We start from the raw sequence: 16,446 nt of genomic DNA, 5'->3' as shown, positions 1-16,446 counted from the left end.
TCTCTTCTTCTCTTCTCTTGTCTTGCTCGCGGACATGGAGCTTGGAGTGTGGAGCTTGAGGATGGAGCTTGCTTGAAGCTTGCACTTGGATCGTGGAGCTACCGGAGTGCGCGGGAGAGGAGGTAACTCGAACGGCATCAAGGTAAGCTCACTACACCCGTAAGGTAGGCATTGCGCATCGGCTATGTGAGAGGTAGCCATTAATGCTCGGCTTAGAACGCTTGAAACAATAAGCGGTCCGAGGGTCTCAGTGGTTGAGTGAAAGCCCCTACAAGATCTTAGAGCACTTGAGGGACAAGCTAGATGGCAACCCGATTGCTAATCTCAAGCTCCTCAAGGATCTCCTAGACGAATCCAAGTGGAGGTGGACCAAGGTGCATGATGTATCAAGACTTATGATATGACAAGCAGTTGGATGAGGATAGTTCAGATGATGAGAATGAATACTGTTATTGTACGAATGAAGACAGTGAAGAGGAGACCGACACAATAGAATACATCATGAATGGTCGAGTAATTGAGCAAATCAGAGTAGATTCAAAGCTGCAGAGTGCCAATGCATTTAGAATCGAAAGAGAAGTTTTCAGAACCAAATGTGATCGACCATTTAGGGGTGATAGACTGTGAGCAAGCAAGGTAAGTTTTCAGAACCAAATGCGATTGACCATTTAGGGGTGATAGACTGTGAGCAAGCAAGGTTAGTTTAGCCAAGTGCCGTGCCTCTATTAAAAACATAATCATCATCAGAGCTACATCCATCAGGAGAGACTCCCTCTTTTAGTGAAGAGACGGAGAGTTTGATTCTAAGTCAGAAGTAAGCTCAGTTAGCGACCCTAAGATACCTCGACCTCCTAATACAAAATGCACCAAGGGAGACCTACCGGTCCACCTAAGGCATTGTTGACGGTTGAAGGAGGAAAGAAAGATATAGTCTAGGGAATCAGAAGTTAGAGAATAGGAAAAACCACAAAACCTACCGAAACAATTCACAAAGTTCACAAAATGCGATAGGGTAGTGATCTTGCTAGGAGCCAAACAAGGGCAAGAAAGAGAGCTGATAAAAGGACTTGCCAAAGTAAAAGAGGTTAACTTGGCTAAGGAAGGGGAGACGCCCCAACCTGTCTTTATAGTCAATGACTTGAGCGAGAAGGAAGAACCAAGTTTCATTGCTCTCCTACGAGAGTACATAGACGTTTGCACTTGGTCACTTGATGAGTTGAAAAGAGTGGATTTGAGGGTAGTGACTCATAATATCCCCATGACACCAGATGCAATGCTAGTCAAGAAATAAGTATATCCGATGAATCCCAACCATGCTCATGCTTTGGCTACATAGTCATGCCCTTTGGGCTAACAAATGCACCAAATACATTTCAACGGATCATTTGTGCCATCTTCAAGGACATGCTTTGGAGGGAGTTAGAAGTGTTTGTTGATGATCTATGTGTTCACTCGAGCTACAAAGAACACCTAGTTAAACTCCATGCAGTCTTTGAATGATGTAGACTATATCATCTCTCGTTGAACCCCCTTAAGTGCCAGTTCTGGGTGAAGCATCGATGCATCCTAGGGCATGTGGTGTCCAAGAACACCATTGCCACTAACTTCTCAAAATTAAGGGTTATTTTTGACCTTTCATCACCAACGAATTACAAGGAGTTCAGTGATTTCTAGGGGCATACAAGATACTATCGGTGATTTGTGTTGAACTATGTGTTAATTGCTAGAGCACTCTACAAACTACTCATAATATTCAAATGGACCAAGGAATGCCAATGTCCATATTGTGAAATACGCAGGATCTAGAGCATAGCAGATGCGAAAGCTATGGAGGTTGAAAGAGGAAAAAGAAACTCATGAAGACATTGACCCTGACTAGGAAAAATTGTTACACAAGTGAATTAGGTTCCAAGATTGAGACTTGGACTCATAAACACAATCTTGTGTATTGACAGTGACACGACACTTTGTTGGAAAGAAAAGAGTACTATCATTGCATTAGAAAAAGAGTGCAAGTACAATGCTTTATAGGATTTGAGTGGTGGTACTTTCTCCTACTGTGCATATGGGATTTTGGTCCTGAGCCCTCATCGCTCCTCCCAAAGGGGCTAAAGTAGGTGTGATTGCAAATATCTCAACACCCCTCCTCAATCACAACCAAAAGTACAAAGTGTGTAGAGGCTTTAGTGAAAGCAACATCTGCAAAGTGTGGGCACACCATAAACATGGCAAAACACCAGAGGTTGTCGCAGAAAAGGCTAAGTGTGGGTACCACAAACATGATGGACATCCAGAGGCTGTAGCAGGGGCCTCACAATGTGTACAGAGGCTGTAGTACAAGGATAACTGAGGAGTTTACTAGTTATGTCTGAGGCATTAGGGCTAGGAAATACACAGCTAAAAAAGTTTGTTTGAATAGAAGGACTGATGAGGTTTGTCCTTGTCCTGGTAGTCTTCTTCTTCTTCTTCTTCTTCATTTTCTCCGTTTTCTTCTTTTTCTTTGACTGCAACTAGATAGGCCTTTTGGGACCTCTTTCTGGTGCGGCAGAACTTCTCGGTGTGTCCGGTCCTTCTGCAAAAATCATAAAAGAGCTGATCCTTCTTGCCTTTGTACCTGTTGCCAACATATAATGCATGCTCATCTCTAGAAGTACTTAGTTCTTCCTTAGTTTTTAGCTTCTTTTCCTCCTCTAACAGTGATGCTTGGCTCTGGATATCAACAAGTTCAGGGTTTGGCATATTAATTAGAGTTGTTGATACATTGTTATATTCAGGAGGCAAACTTGAGTAGAACACTGATGCAAACATCTTCTTCCATTTTAATGTTGATTCCTGCAAGTTGAGTTAGAAGTCCTTCCATGTAATTTAGATGTGTGGCAAGTGATGTGCTGGACTTCATTTCAAGCATGAAAAACTCAATCAGGAGACCATACTTTGATGATTTAGATTATGCACCGAACAAAGTGTCAAGTCTCTTCCATGTATCCTGTGAAGTCTCATAGTTATCCACTTGGTGGATATAGCTGTCGTCTAGCTCCAGTTTGATAATGGCCTGAGCCTTATCATCGTTCTTTTGCCAAGTAATAGCAAGATCCACATCACGAGGCTTCTTTTCTTTTCTAGTGGTAATGGCCCAGAGGCCCTTCTTCATCAGGATCAATTTGATGCGGGTCTGCTAGGTATGAAACCTGACTCCTTTGAAACGAGCAGTTGAAGAATCTTTGCCCATGTTCAACTTGAGAGACCAACATCAAATCAGCTTCAGACTTATCAATTTTAAGCAGTAGAAGAGTTGGTTGAGATGTATCAAGAGACACAAGTGTTTAGATCACTAAAAATGAGTGTGAATAGACACTATGTTTCTTCCTTGAGTCTTTCAAACCTGCAAAAATCCTTCAAGTTCTTTCAGATCTAGATCTTCTCCTTCTTGATTTGATGCTGGGACCTTCAAGTCTGAGTGACAGAAGAGAGAAAATGATGAGATTTTTAAGCTTAGTGAAGTTTGGCTATGGCTGTTTTGTCAAAACAGGGACCAGCGAACTAGTAAATGAGCTCCCACGAGCTCCACAGGTCGAATTTGCTCAAACCCTTTGAGAACGAGGACCCTCACTAATGGATCTAACTTCCTCTAAGAGGGTTTGTACTCATTTTGTGCGAATTGAGAGATCTAAGCCTTCAAAGTGATTCATGTCAAAACTGTGCCCAAATTTGGGAAAATGCAAATGCCGGGCATGGTGTGCATCAGTCTCCTTGATTTTTGTGCCAACAAGTTGCGCCTTGACCTGAAGAACAACTCTCGAGAAGAAAGCTTGAAGATATATGGCCTGGTTGATGAGATATGGCTGCTCACGAAGGTGCTATCCACAAATACAGTTATGGCAGCAACTCTAAAAAGAGGCAATGTTGAAGCTATAGTTGCCCAATCTCAATGATTGTGGTGCCAAGGAGGAGCTCTAGAAGTAGAAAAACACTTCTCCAGAAGGAAGTTCAAAGAGATTGCCCTATGGAGAGAGAGATGAAAGCTTCAAGCAGACAGGGTGCTGCTGGCTATGGCTGCCATGGAAGCTTCATTAAAGGTAGGAATGCAAATGAAGTTGGAGATAGGGTCTAGTACTCAAATTGAGCTGAGTAGAGATGGAAAGGAGTGAGAGGAGTGAAAGGAGAGTTGGGCCATGCTCAACTGAGCTCGGATACCATGTGAAATACGCGGGATCTAGAGCATGGCAAATGTGGAAGCTATGGAGGTTGAAAGATGAAAAAGAAACTCATGAAGACATTGACCCTAACTAGGACAAATTGTTATACAAGTGAATTAGGTTCCAAGATTGAGACTTGGACTCATAAACACAATCTTGTGTATTGATAGTGACATGACACTTTATTGGAAAGAAAAGAGTACTATCAGTGCATTAGGAAAAGAGTGCAAGTACAATGCTTTTGTAATATTTCTGCACGAAATATCAATGATCCTAGACCTTGCACACCCCGCGCAAAAAAGAGTACTATCAGTGCATTAGGAAAAGAGTGCAAGTACAATGATTTTGTAATATTTCCGCACGAAATATTAATGATCCTAGAACTTGCACACCCCGCACAAAAAGCAACCCAAAGTAATCTCCCGCAATGACAAAATTTTGGGCTAAGTGCTCCCTCCACGTGCACTAGCAATCTCCAGCCCGCGTTGTGCATAAGAGGCCGAGGATCAAGAGCCGTAGTTCCATGCGGGAACACCCTTCACGGGAAAAGCAAATGGATAAATTTTTTGGCAAATTTTTTAATGGATAAACCCCCTCCCCCTTAGCCGATGTATGGTAGGGAGAGGGAGTATGTGTGGGAGTTGAGTAAGGAGGGGCATGGGGAGGAGGCATGCAGCCCGCCACTTGGTGGCTACCCCCCCCCCCCCCCCCCCCCCCCCTCCCTTCCTTCACACCCTATAAGAACCCTCCCCTCCTAAGCTTGAGGGGAGGAATAGGGAAGAGAGGACGTGCTGCTGCTACTGCCTAAGGATGCCGTGCTGCCGCTGTCAGCCCACATACGCTACCGCCCTGGTCATGCCACGCTGCTGCCGCCTGCATCACCGCCACCATCATCATAATCATCATCATCTTTGTCCTCATTGTCATCTCCACCCCCATCCTTATCATCTTCCCAATCATTTCCTCGCACCACGTCATCTGTCAGTAAACAGAAGCTTGGAAGCTTCTATTAGAAGCTTCCATTAAGGCTTCCATAAGCCTTGTTCTCACCGTGCCTCCCGTGTTTTTAAATCCGTGTTCCCCAAGGCCCAACTCTCGTGCCACGAGGGAGATCCCAAACGGAAAGCGATTTTAGAAATTGGATAAAGGGCAGGGAGAAGTTGATGAGTCGAGATCTACGTCATCGATGGCTCCTAAGCAAAAGTCATGAGGCGCACACGCGGGAGCTTCCACCCTGAGTATGCATGTGGACAACACCCCGAATCTTAATGCCCAGGTTTCGATAAATTTCCTGCATGAAAAGGATTTATGTCTTTAATTCACGTAGAAAAGTTTGAATACATTGGAAAATTTATTTACTCGCATCGAATTACCAAGTTAAGTTGCTTGATGAGTACTTGCATGGTCATGTAGTTGCATTCTTGAACGCATATTGCATAAGTTAAATGGTGGATTTGTCTAAAGGCATCCTTGTTGCCTCGCGAAAAGAACATCATATATAACACGTAATTGCACTTAGGTAATAATTTCCTAGTTGTGACTCATGTATGTGATAATCTTAGACGCCCATTGAATGATGTCCAAATAGTCGCAATGCATGGAAAGGAAATTATGGGCTTTGCAAATTGCATGCGAGGATGATTACATTTTAGGTCAGGTTAAGTGCTAAAGGATGGATTAAATAAATAATGGACTCATGGCATTCGCTCATACATGGAGTTCTTTTATCATAGTTTGAATGCATCTTCATTGACAAAAATATTAAAGCTTTGATTTCGTTGCATCGACGTAGAATAGGGAAAGGAAAAGAATGATCTCTAGCTGCATAGAAGGAAAAGGTCTACGATCTTGAAATCGCATATTTGCATGGAATGATCTTGCAGTTACTTACATCTTTTAGGGAAAAGTACTTGCAAGTTTGGAATGAAATATTTGCATCTTTAAAAGTAAAGATCATCTTAAATCGTGGGTTAGTTAAATCAACTAAGCAATTCGCGTACAGTTGAGTTGGTCACATGAAAATCATAAAGGTGCGATTAGATTGCATATGACGATCAACTCAAGTGCTAGGTAGGGTTAAGTTACGTTAAAATTCTGCCTAGTAGCACGCTTGGGATGCCGATTTGAGACTTTCAATCCTAAAGGTCCTACCCACATTCACGGAATGTTAGGGTTAGCTAAATGCCTATGCAAGAACGATCTAGGGTTCTCACCCTAAGGATCAAATGACCAAATGCTAGATTTCCGCAAGGAATTTAGAAACCCTAGGGCCAAAACGTTGTCGGCCTAGTAGGGTTAGGGTTGGGCTGGGTCAAGAGGACTCCCAAACCCTACGTCTTGACCAAAGGTATTCTTGACCAAGGAATACCGTGTGATGGGAGAAATAATCCCACAAGTTAGGTGCGACACCTATGCAACAAGTTGCAACATCGGATGGTTTTGTGTTTAAATCACAAAATAGATTTGCCACTCCTTAGAACCAGGTTGGCGAGTTCTAATTACAAGTCTAATTTTTCTAGAGGATGAATAGTCATCCTGCTACATCACCCTTCCTTGGGGCTGATTTGCCAAGTTAGGGTAATTTATGAATTGCCTAGCAAGCAATTGACCAATCAAGTGAGAACAACGAGGTTGCCTAGGATTTATTGTCTATAATTTAAGAAATTTAAGGTGGAAACAATTTGGGTTAGCAGGGTATAAACCCTAACCCAAGGAAAAGTGTAAACAAGCAACAAAACCCTTGGGGATCTTGCCAAGTCACAATTCATCTCGGATCGAATGCTAGATGTATTTGGAGAGAAGAATTCATAGCTTAGCAGTTGGCCATACAAACGACCACTGGAGTGCTTGTGTTTGTACACTTAGGAGCACTGTTTGTTCTTCTTTGATCAAGGAACTAATGTCGAAAAAATTAATTAATGCTGCAGGTTGAAAGCCTAGAGGGAGAGGTAGTATCAGTTACCCCCGACTGTCTGCCTGACCCTATCCAAGGGGGTTGTTAGCCGCGCCGGGTACATGGACCGAACCCGCCGCGAGAGGTCTCTCCGTGGGTGCTACTTGGAGCAGGAGGACGCTTGGGTGCCAGGGGGGCTCTGGCCATAAATTCCTTGCCTCCGGATCCTGCACAAGAGGCCGACATGACTCGGGATTGGATCTCAAGGCCCGCATACTAGTTGATGGGCGAAATTTGAAATAGCGATCCCTGAGGATTGCTGGAATAGCCTTCGGGCGGATTATGGAATCGCCTTCGGGCTGATGATGGAATAGCCTTTGGGCTAGATTATATGATGTATTCCAAAGACTGATAAATAGAGATCAAATGTTGAAAAGGAATTTGTTTGACATTGTTTTTCTATGTCAGTGCCTAAGTTACGTGAAGGAACTAGTGATGAATTGGCTAATTAAGGAAGCTGTTTTTGCGTGTCAAACTAAATGTGGTAGGTAATTAGATAACTAAAGCAACGTGAGGAAAGTGCGGTAGATGTGACCATGGGTCCATCCTATGGAAGGGTGGTCCTGGTTGGCCGGAAACTTTTCTCAAAGGAATTGACAACAAGGTAACGATGACCTAGAATCTAGAAAGCTAGAGTCCCGATTTATACTATTTTAGAGGAACGGAATGGGACTATGCCTTATGGGCAAAGAGGTTGAGCTTCGCATCCCTCTCGTTTCCCATTCTCCTTGAACCAAGTGCAGTATAAATCCGATTTGACCCTAATGTTTTTGCGTAAAGTAGTTCGTCTGGGGTTTGACGCTAGTTACCTCTGAGGAATTTGACCATTAGGGAAACCCTGATTTAGGTCGATCCTAAGTGGGAACAGCCAGAATGCTTCTGCTTCGTGGCAGACTCTGGAAGACCTAGATCGCAAATCCTATGACATTCAGTGGGAGTGCCGGGTGCGGTGCTTTCTGGACTCTCTTCCCGATGGGTTGCTAAGACGTGTCCTATAAGTGGACAGATGGACACGTTACATTTGGTATCAGAGTGAACCAGCGAAATCTAATATTTACAAGAAAACTTAATGAGGGGAAGTAGAGCAATGTTTCCATTAAGAACATTTCCTTACTTACTTATGGATACTGGCCTGCAGAGTCGCGAAGCATGGAACAAATTCTTGGTGTTCCAAGTTATGTTTATGACTGCGATGCGTGCCTCGAATTATCGAGACAGAGGCTAGGTATGACGAATATCCTAGACCACATCTACAATCGTTCACTCCTATACATGGAACGGAGATGGATGGGTGATTCAGGAATTTATTACATAGCTGCCCACCGACTTGCGTACCTTCGGACCAACTTGAAAAGAATCAAGTGGATGGAGGACTTAAAGATCGTGAAGCTGTTCATCTTTGTCGAGGCTCACACAAAGGAAACCCTACATGTCGGCGATCGAAAGGTTATGCAGAACAAGTATGTGTACGAGGAAGTGACTCGAATAATCCTTGCCGACAGAATCAAGGTGTTGGGACGTTATGAGAAGAACAAAGGAAAGGATGCCCTAATCTTCCCATGACCTATCGATTCCTGAAAATCCATGATCCCAATCCATATTATTACTCAGTTCTCGTAGCCGAATGTAACACAATCTTATTCTCCCCAAATTAATGTATTAGCTTGCCCTACCTTTCCAAATAATTGTACTCAGAAGGGCTATGCCCACACGAATGAAATAGACTTTTTATCAATGACTGTCTTGGCTATAAGTGTTGGTAAAGGAGTTAAGTGATTAGGTCACTTGGCTATAAGCTGAATTGGGCATGTAATGTAATGTGAGAAACATTTAGTAAGTTTTTAACGTAAAGAATCTTACTGCCCAGGCGCAACCTCAAGTGCAGATTCCTAGTCCGACCCCTACACCAAGTACGGTTGTAATTCAAGAGAAGAAGTTTCTTCTCAAACAAATCAAGCCACCAGAATTTGATGGTAAGGGAAGGATTGTCCAAACGGATGCCGAGATCTGGATCCAATCCATGGAGGATTATTTCGAAGCAGCAGGTACTGCACCCGCTAACCAAGCTATGCTCGCCAAACTGAAGCTTACCGGCAAAGCAAGGCTTTGGTGGAAACAATGGTGCAGAGACCAAGGGATCTTGGAAGGGTTAGTTACTTGGGAGAAGCTTAAAAATGTTGTGCGAGGGAGATATCTACCACTTGCTTACCGCACACAAAAGATGAATGAATTCTACGAACTAAAGCAGCTTGGTCTATCCCTTGATGCATACTATTTAAAATTCGTATCTCTTTTAAAGTATGCACCACAAATGGATATGACACAACATGTGTCAAAGTTTTGTGTCGGATTAAACCCACCCATAAACACCCACCTAGAATCAATGCGCCCAATAGACCTTTAGGACACGCTCATTCGAGCTGCATCGATAATACAGGAGGTGCAGCCCAAGCCAATAAATAACAGGACTTGGTCTTACAAGGATCAAAACAAGGGAGTGTATAGGTCTCAGACCAAGAGAGCGCAGGGCCAAAACCAGGAACAAAGGAAGAAAGCTAGGGCGAATGCTGCTAACAACTTCGTTCCTACACAAGGTAATGGCCGCAATCTCCGTTGCTTCCATTGCAACGAGCCCGGTCACTTTAAAAGACAGTTTCCCAAGCTTAGCGGAGGACAACGTCAAGGGCCATTCCAAGGAGCCGTCCATGGCCAAGGAACCACTGTCATGGCCAGAGGGAGAACCTCAAGTGTTGCCATCAAGGAGCTGTGTGATGAGGGAGACCCATCCATGGAAGCAGACATTGAGAGAGCAACGGTTCATGTCGCTCTTCACAATAGAGGCCCGAATCGCCAATTGTTGGTGACTCAAACTCCATCGGATTATCAAGGTAAAAGCTTCAAAACCTTGATTGATTGTGGCAGCACACATTCCTTCATTTCACCAGTCTGTGCAAGAAGATTAGGAATAGCCACGAAAGATGCACCTACCTTACTTGTGGAATTAGCAAATGGTCGTGAGGTCACTTGTACCAGGCAAACTGCTAAGGTGAAATTGATGCCCACATTCACTGTGGAAAGGGCCAAGTATCCTTTTGAAATTCTGAAGGAGAATTGGTCACAACTCAAGGAGAGGCTGGGAAGCGAAAAATTCGACTGGCCAAAGCATCTCGGCTAATAAAAGGAGTTAGAAAGGGGCTACCTGTCTATTTGATTAAGTTAAATAAGCTAGAGCAGAATCAGGACTCTAGGGAAGAACCTTCATGGTTAAAGGAATACGCAGATGTATTTCCTGAAGAGCTGATGGAAATTCCTCCTCAAAGGGAAGTCGATCATGAAATCAAGCTAGCACCAGGAGCTGCACCAATCACAAAGAGACCATATAGGATGTCCATCCCGGAAGTGATTGAGCTAAAGGAGCAACTCAAGCAACTATTAGACCAAGGCTACATCCGGTCCTAGCAGTTCACCATGGGGAGCTCCAGTGCTGTTTCAGAAGAAGAAAGATGGATCGCTTCAGTTATGCATTGACTACAGAGGGTTGAATCGATCAACCATTAAGAACAAATGTCCCATTCCAAGAATAGATGAACTTCTTGACCGTCTTCAAGGTGTGAAGATCTTCTCCAAGATTGATCTCAGGTCAGGATATTATCAGATAAGGATCAAGGAAGAAGATATCCCAAAGACGGCATTCAGCACAAGATATGGACACTTTGAATTCCTATTCATGTCATTCAGGCTGACAAATGCTCCTGTTACCTTCAACATGTTAATGCAGGATATCTTTAGGCCCTATGTTGATGACTTCATACCTGTCTTCTTTGACGATACCCTAGTCTACTCCAAACAAGAAGAAGATCATGAACCCCAGCTTCGCATTGTTCTTGAAACAATGAGGGCACACAAGCTTTATACCAAGAAGAAGAAGCGTGCATTTTTCAAGCGACAGATTGAATATCTGGGATTCATTGTATCAGGGGAATGAATTTCAGTAGACGTTCTGGAGTGGCCAACACCAACAACGTCAAAGAAATATGTAGTTTTCTTGGATTGACAGGATGGTACATGGTCTTTATAAAAAACTATGCTTTGATTGCAGCGCCTTTGACTGATCTACTAAAGAAGCAAGTATCAATTGTTTGGTCACCTGCTGAACAGACCAGCTTTGAAAAACTAAAGCAAAGCTTGGTATCAGCACCCATCCTGAAAATTCTGGATCTTAGTAAGGAGTTTGAAGTGATAACTGATGCTAGCACACTTGCCTTAGGATGTGTGCTTATGCAAGAAGGTCATCTTGTAGTATACTCTTCAAGGAAAACTGAAGAGCCATGAAAGGAATTATGCTACCCACGATCTGGAACTGTTGGCTGTCATTCATGCTCTCAAGCTTTGGAGACACTACTTGTTGGGTAACAAGTTTACCCTAGTGACGGATCATAAAAGTCTTAAATGGATTTTTACCCAGAATGAGTTCAATATGAGGCAACGTCGATGGATTGAAGTGCTAGAAGAATATGATATTGAAATAAATACCGGCTTGGAAAGGAGAATGTAGTTGTCGATGCACTTAGTCGCAAGGCATTTCTAAATTCTCTAATTTTACAAGATTCATCAACATCAAGATCTCTAGCCACAAAGGTATCCATGCCAAACAACCCAATTCTTGAGCTAGCTAGAGAAGAGGCATGCCATGACCCAACCTATCAGAAATTGCTAAGGGAGATCCCCATCAAAGATCAAGACTCGAAGCTACGAACAAAGTATCAAGAATTCTCTATCAATAGTGGACTTGTCTACTATAGAACGAGATTATGTATATAGGCAAGTCAATCACTCAAGCAGAAGATACTTTGGGAAGCCCATGACTCCCCTTTCCCAAGACATCCTGGCTATGCCAAGACCCTCAATGCGGTTAGAAAGAGCTATTACTGGGATAGGCTTAAAGGTGACGTTCTCAAATATGTCACGGAATGTTTGTCTTGTCAACGCATTAAGGCCGAACATGTCAAAATGCTAGGGAAATTGCAACCACTTGACATTCCCCAAATGAAATGGGAATTCATTAGTATGGACTTTGTTGTTGGCCTGCCCCAAGTTCAGGGAGGATACAACTCCATTATGGTCGTGGTAGATATGCTTACCAAGGTTGCACATCTTATCCCTATTAAGACAAACTATAAAGCCTCAGACATTGCAAGGTTATTCATCAAGGAGATATTCAAATTGCATGGATTACCCAGAAGAATCATTAGTGATTGTGACTCTCTCTTCACCTCACACTTCTGGAGGGCTATCTTCGAGGCCATTGGGACTCAACACTGTTTCAGTATAGCTTACCATCCCCAAACTGATGGTCAAACGGAGCGGGTCAACCAAGTCATTGAGGATATGCCAAGGGCACACTGTTGCCGTGAGCCCAAAAAGTGGATTCAATATTTGCCACTGGTTGAGTTTGCCTACAATGCTTCTTACCAACAAAGCATTCAGATGACCCCTTTTCAAGCATTGTATGGGCACCATTGTTGCACTCCTTTAAGCTTCTCGGATCCAAACTTGAGGGTTGAATCCTCAAAGTAGATGCTGGAAGACATGGATGACCAAATCAAGTCAATAAGATAGGACATTCAAGCCGCCAAGGACATACAGAAGGCTTATGCGGACTTAAAACGTCAAGATAGATCCTTCCTTGAAGGTGATATGGTCTTCATTCGCGTATGTCCAAAGAAGAGTTTCCTATCCTTGGGTGAATGCAAAAAGCTAAGTCCAAGGTATTGTGGACCCTACAAGATTCTCAAGTGCCTAGGGCCCAATGCTTACAGACTTCAACTCCCCAAAAACCTAAAATTTCATAATGTATTCCATATATTGGCCTATTGAAAAGGTATACCCCTAACCCTAACCACGTGCTTGATGATCAACAGGTTGTAATGCCTAGCCAAGGAGTCCTTGTGCTACGGCCTGACAGGATCTTAGATGTTAGGGAGAGGCATTTGATATCCAAAACCTTGAGAGAATACCTCGTCCAGTGAAAATATTATCCCGAAGAGGATGCCACTTGGATGGATGAAAGCACTCTCAACCAACAATACCCCTAGATCTTCTCTCGATGAGGACATCTTGATTGTTCTAAGGGGGAGATAATGTAATATTTTCGCACGAAATATTAATGATCCTAGACCTCGCACACCCCGTGCAAAAAGCAACCCAAAGTAATCTCCCGCAACGATAAAATTTTGGGCTAAGTGCTCCCTCCGCATGCACTAGCAATCTCCAACTCGCGTTGTGCATAAGAGGCCGAGGCTCAAAAGCCATAGTTCCACGCGGGAACACCCTTCACGGGACAAGCAAATGGATGAATTTTTTGGAAATTTTTTAAATGGATAAACCCCCTCCCCCTCAGCCAATGCATGGCGGGGAGAGGGAGTATGTGTGGGAGTTGAGTAAGGAGGGGCATGGGGAGGAGGCATGCAGCCCGTTGATGGCTACCCCCCGCCCCCTTCACACCCTATAAGAACCCTCCTCTCCTAAGCTTGAGGGGAGGAAGAGGGAAGAGTGGACGTGTTGTTGCTGCCGCCTAAGGACGCCATGCTGCCGCCGTCAGCCCACAAACGCTACCGCCTTGGTCACGCCATGCTGCTGCCGCCTGCATCACCACCACCATCATCATAATAATCATCATCTTCGTCCTCATCGTCATCTCCACCCCCATCCTTATCATCTTCCCAATCATTTTCTCTCACCACATCATTTGTCAGTAAATAGAAGCTTGGAAGCTTCTATTAGAAGCTTCCATTAAGGCTTCCATAAGCCTTGTTCTCACCGTGCCTCCTGGGTTTTTAAATTTGTGCTTCCCAAGGCCTAACTCTCGTGCCGTGAGGGAGATCCCGAACGGAAAGCGATTTCAGAAATCGGATAAAGGGCAGGGAGAAGTTGATGAGTCGAGATCTACGTCAGACTATTGTTGTTTCAAGTAAAAAATTATTATGGTTATTGCTTGTTTTATCCAATTCTTCTATTAAATCACTAATCAATATTGTTAATTGTGTCAAGTGTTTATGCACTCAAGTATTCCAAACCTTTTCTAGTGAACTTTGCTTTAACTCTTTGTGAACTTTTGATGATATCATTTTCCTCACATTTGTAACATCCATTTCCAAAGTCATAAAAGAATCCTTATTTCTTATTAGTTATATGCTTGATTCTTTTATTTGGTTAGGGAAGGCATGGTGTTCTTCAAGACTTTGTAGAAACATTGATTGAGTATTGGGTCTATAGTTCTAAGGTTATGAATGCACAAGTTGATCATTTTGGAAAGAGTGGCATTCCTTAATGTTTAGTCTCATGAGTATGCTTAAAGACGTCTATAAATTTGTTTTGGTGCATTCTTCCTTTCAACTAGCTTATGTATGCGGAAGTCACAGTGAAAAAATCAACCTAGGAGCTATGAAATGTCTTTGAAATGCATACAATTTTGGAAACATTATTTTGTTTAACTATGTAGGGTTGCAAAATTTTTACAATTGTCATAATTGGAAAAATGACATTGACCATGTTTTTAGTAATAAAAAAGAAATTATAAGTTATGGATAACAATGATGCCCACTATAATAAGAAAAGAATGACCTAGTTCAAAGCATTATCAAAGCTTACTAGAAAGAGGAGAATCTTGTTGTCAAGGTTTTATAGGAGGAATGATGATGGAGCAAGCCATCCATTGTTGCAAGAAATTTTCAATGCTTGCTTGAATGCTCTATAAATGAAATATCCATAATTAAGAAATGTTTAGATAGTGCAAGGTGAAACAAAATAGGGGAGCCTTATGCTAGCATCCAAGTTTGATCACCATACACGTTATTTTCGTTGTATCCAACAAAAAGGGGTTTAGAATCCAAAAAAGCTCTAATTTGACCATTCTTCTTAGGCACAATTACAACATCATGAGATACCACTGTATATTGGCAATTAAATAACAAAACTAGCTTCCAATAACTTGTCTTAAGCTTTATATTGCATTCCACCAAAATTTCTCAACATCTTTACCCTTTGTCTATATCCCTGTCAAGATTGTGGGAGAGAAGGAAGGAGTCTCACTTGTAGCTTTCTTGCTTGCACAATGGGGGAATACACACAAGGGTGGAGGCTGAAAACAGTTTTCCTCTTCTTAGTTGTGTAAGCCAAAAGAACTCTCATACAAAGAAATAGAAGAACCCTATATATGGGTCTCAAACCAAACTCAACTAACTAAGGTGGCATACTAACTGAGCCACAAACTAGAGTAGATAAGGATAGCTGTCATGTAGCTATTATTCATGGGTGGTGTACCAACCGCATCTACAACTGACAAGTCGGTGACATAAATGCCCTACGGTCACCCTTGCATATCACGAGTGGAGCTCGATATCTCAACACTTGTCTATATCCCTTCCTTCAATTCTAAGTGGCTCTCTATCCCTTTGGCTCTTCATAGCTCTTTGTACTTTATAGGAATGATTTAAGAAAATTTGCAAACATATTGACATACTCTTTCTTCTCTTCCTTTATCAAGGCTTCTCTTAACAACTTTCTAACTTCCAAGTTCATGATTTGAGCTCCATGTTTATGATGGTCTCATTCTATAATCTGAAACAAATCAAGACTCATTTGGAACAACTCCTCTTCTTCCTATTCTACTTCATCATTGTGGCTAAGGTTATCCTTTCAACATCATAATAAAAGCTAATGGATGACTCCTATTTATTAGCCTTACATATGCCTTAAGTTTCCTCATCTTCATATATTGAAGAATCTAGTGTTTAATTGATCATGATCATATATAGTGAGCAATCCCACCTTTTGATGTTCACTTGCATGTATTGGCCCCCTCCCCCATGTGATATTATAGCTCTACCACTTGGCTACCACCTTGGCCCTTAAGCCACAAACTAGCTCCCCAACTCACTCCAATGATGACCTAGTAAAAGGCCACATAGGCCATTTGGTTGTGGACCATAGCACTTGGCCATGAGGCCATTCGATTGCCTTGTCACCACACTCCCTCAACCATGCAACTGTCAGTCAACTTAGATGGCATCTTCCCTCCCCCATTAGGCCATGAGGCCATTCGATCACCTTGTCACCACATTGAAACGTGAGAAGGATCGAAGCTTGCATGCGAGAGCTATGGCGGGAGAGCAAGAGCAAGAAAGAGAGAGACAAGAAATGGGAACTCCAACAACCACAATGTGTGGCCAGGCCTTCCTTTATTCAAAATGTCACTAAAAGAATAAAGAATAAGTGACTGTGATGGGAGATCTCCAC

The sequence above is a fragment of the Lygodium microphyllum genome, chromosome 17 (assembly GCF_053477565.2).
Source record: "Lygodium microphyllum isolate KBCC chromosome 17, Lygodium_microphyllum_v1.1.10, whole genome shotgun sequence".
NCBI lineage: Eukaryota > Viridiplantae > Streptophyta > Polypodiopsida > Schizaeales > Lygodiaceae > Lygodium > Lygodium microphyllum.
This window is presented reverse-complemented; position numbering follows the sequence as displayed.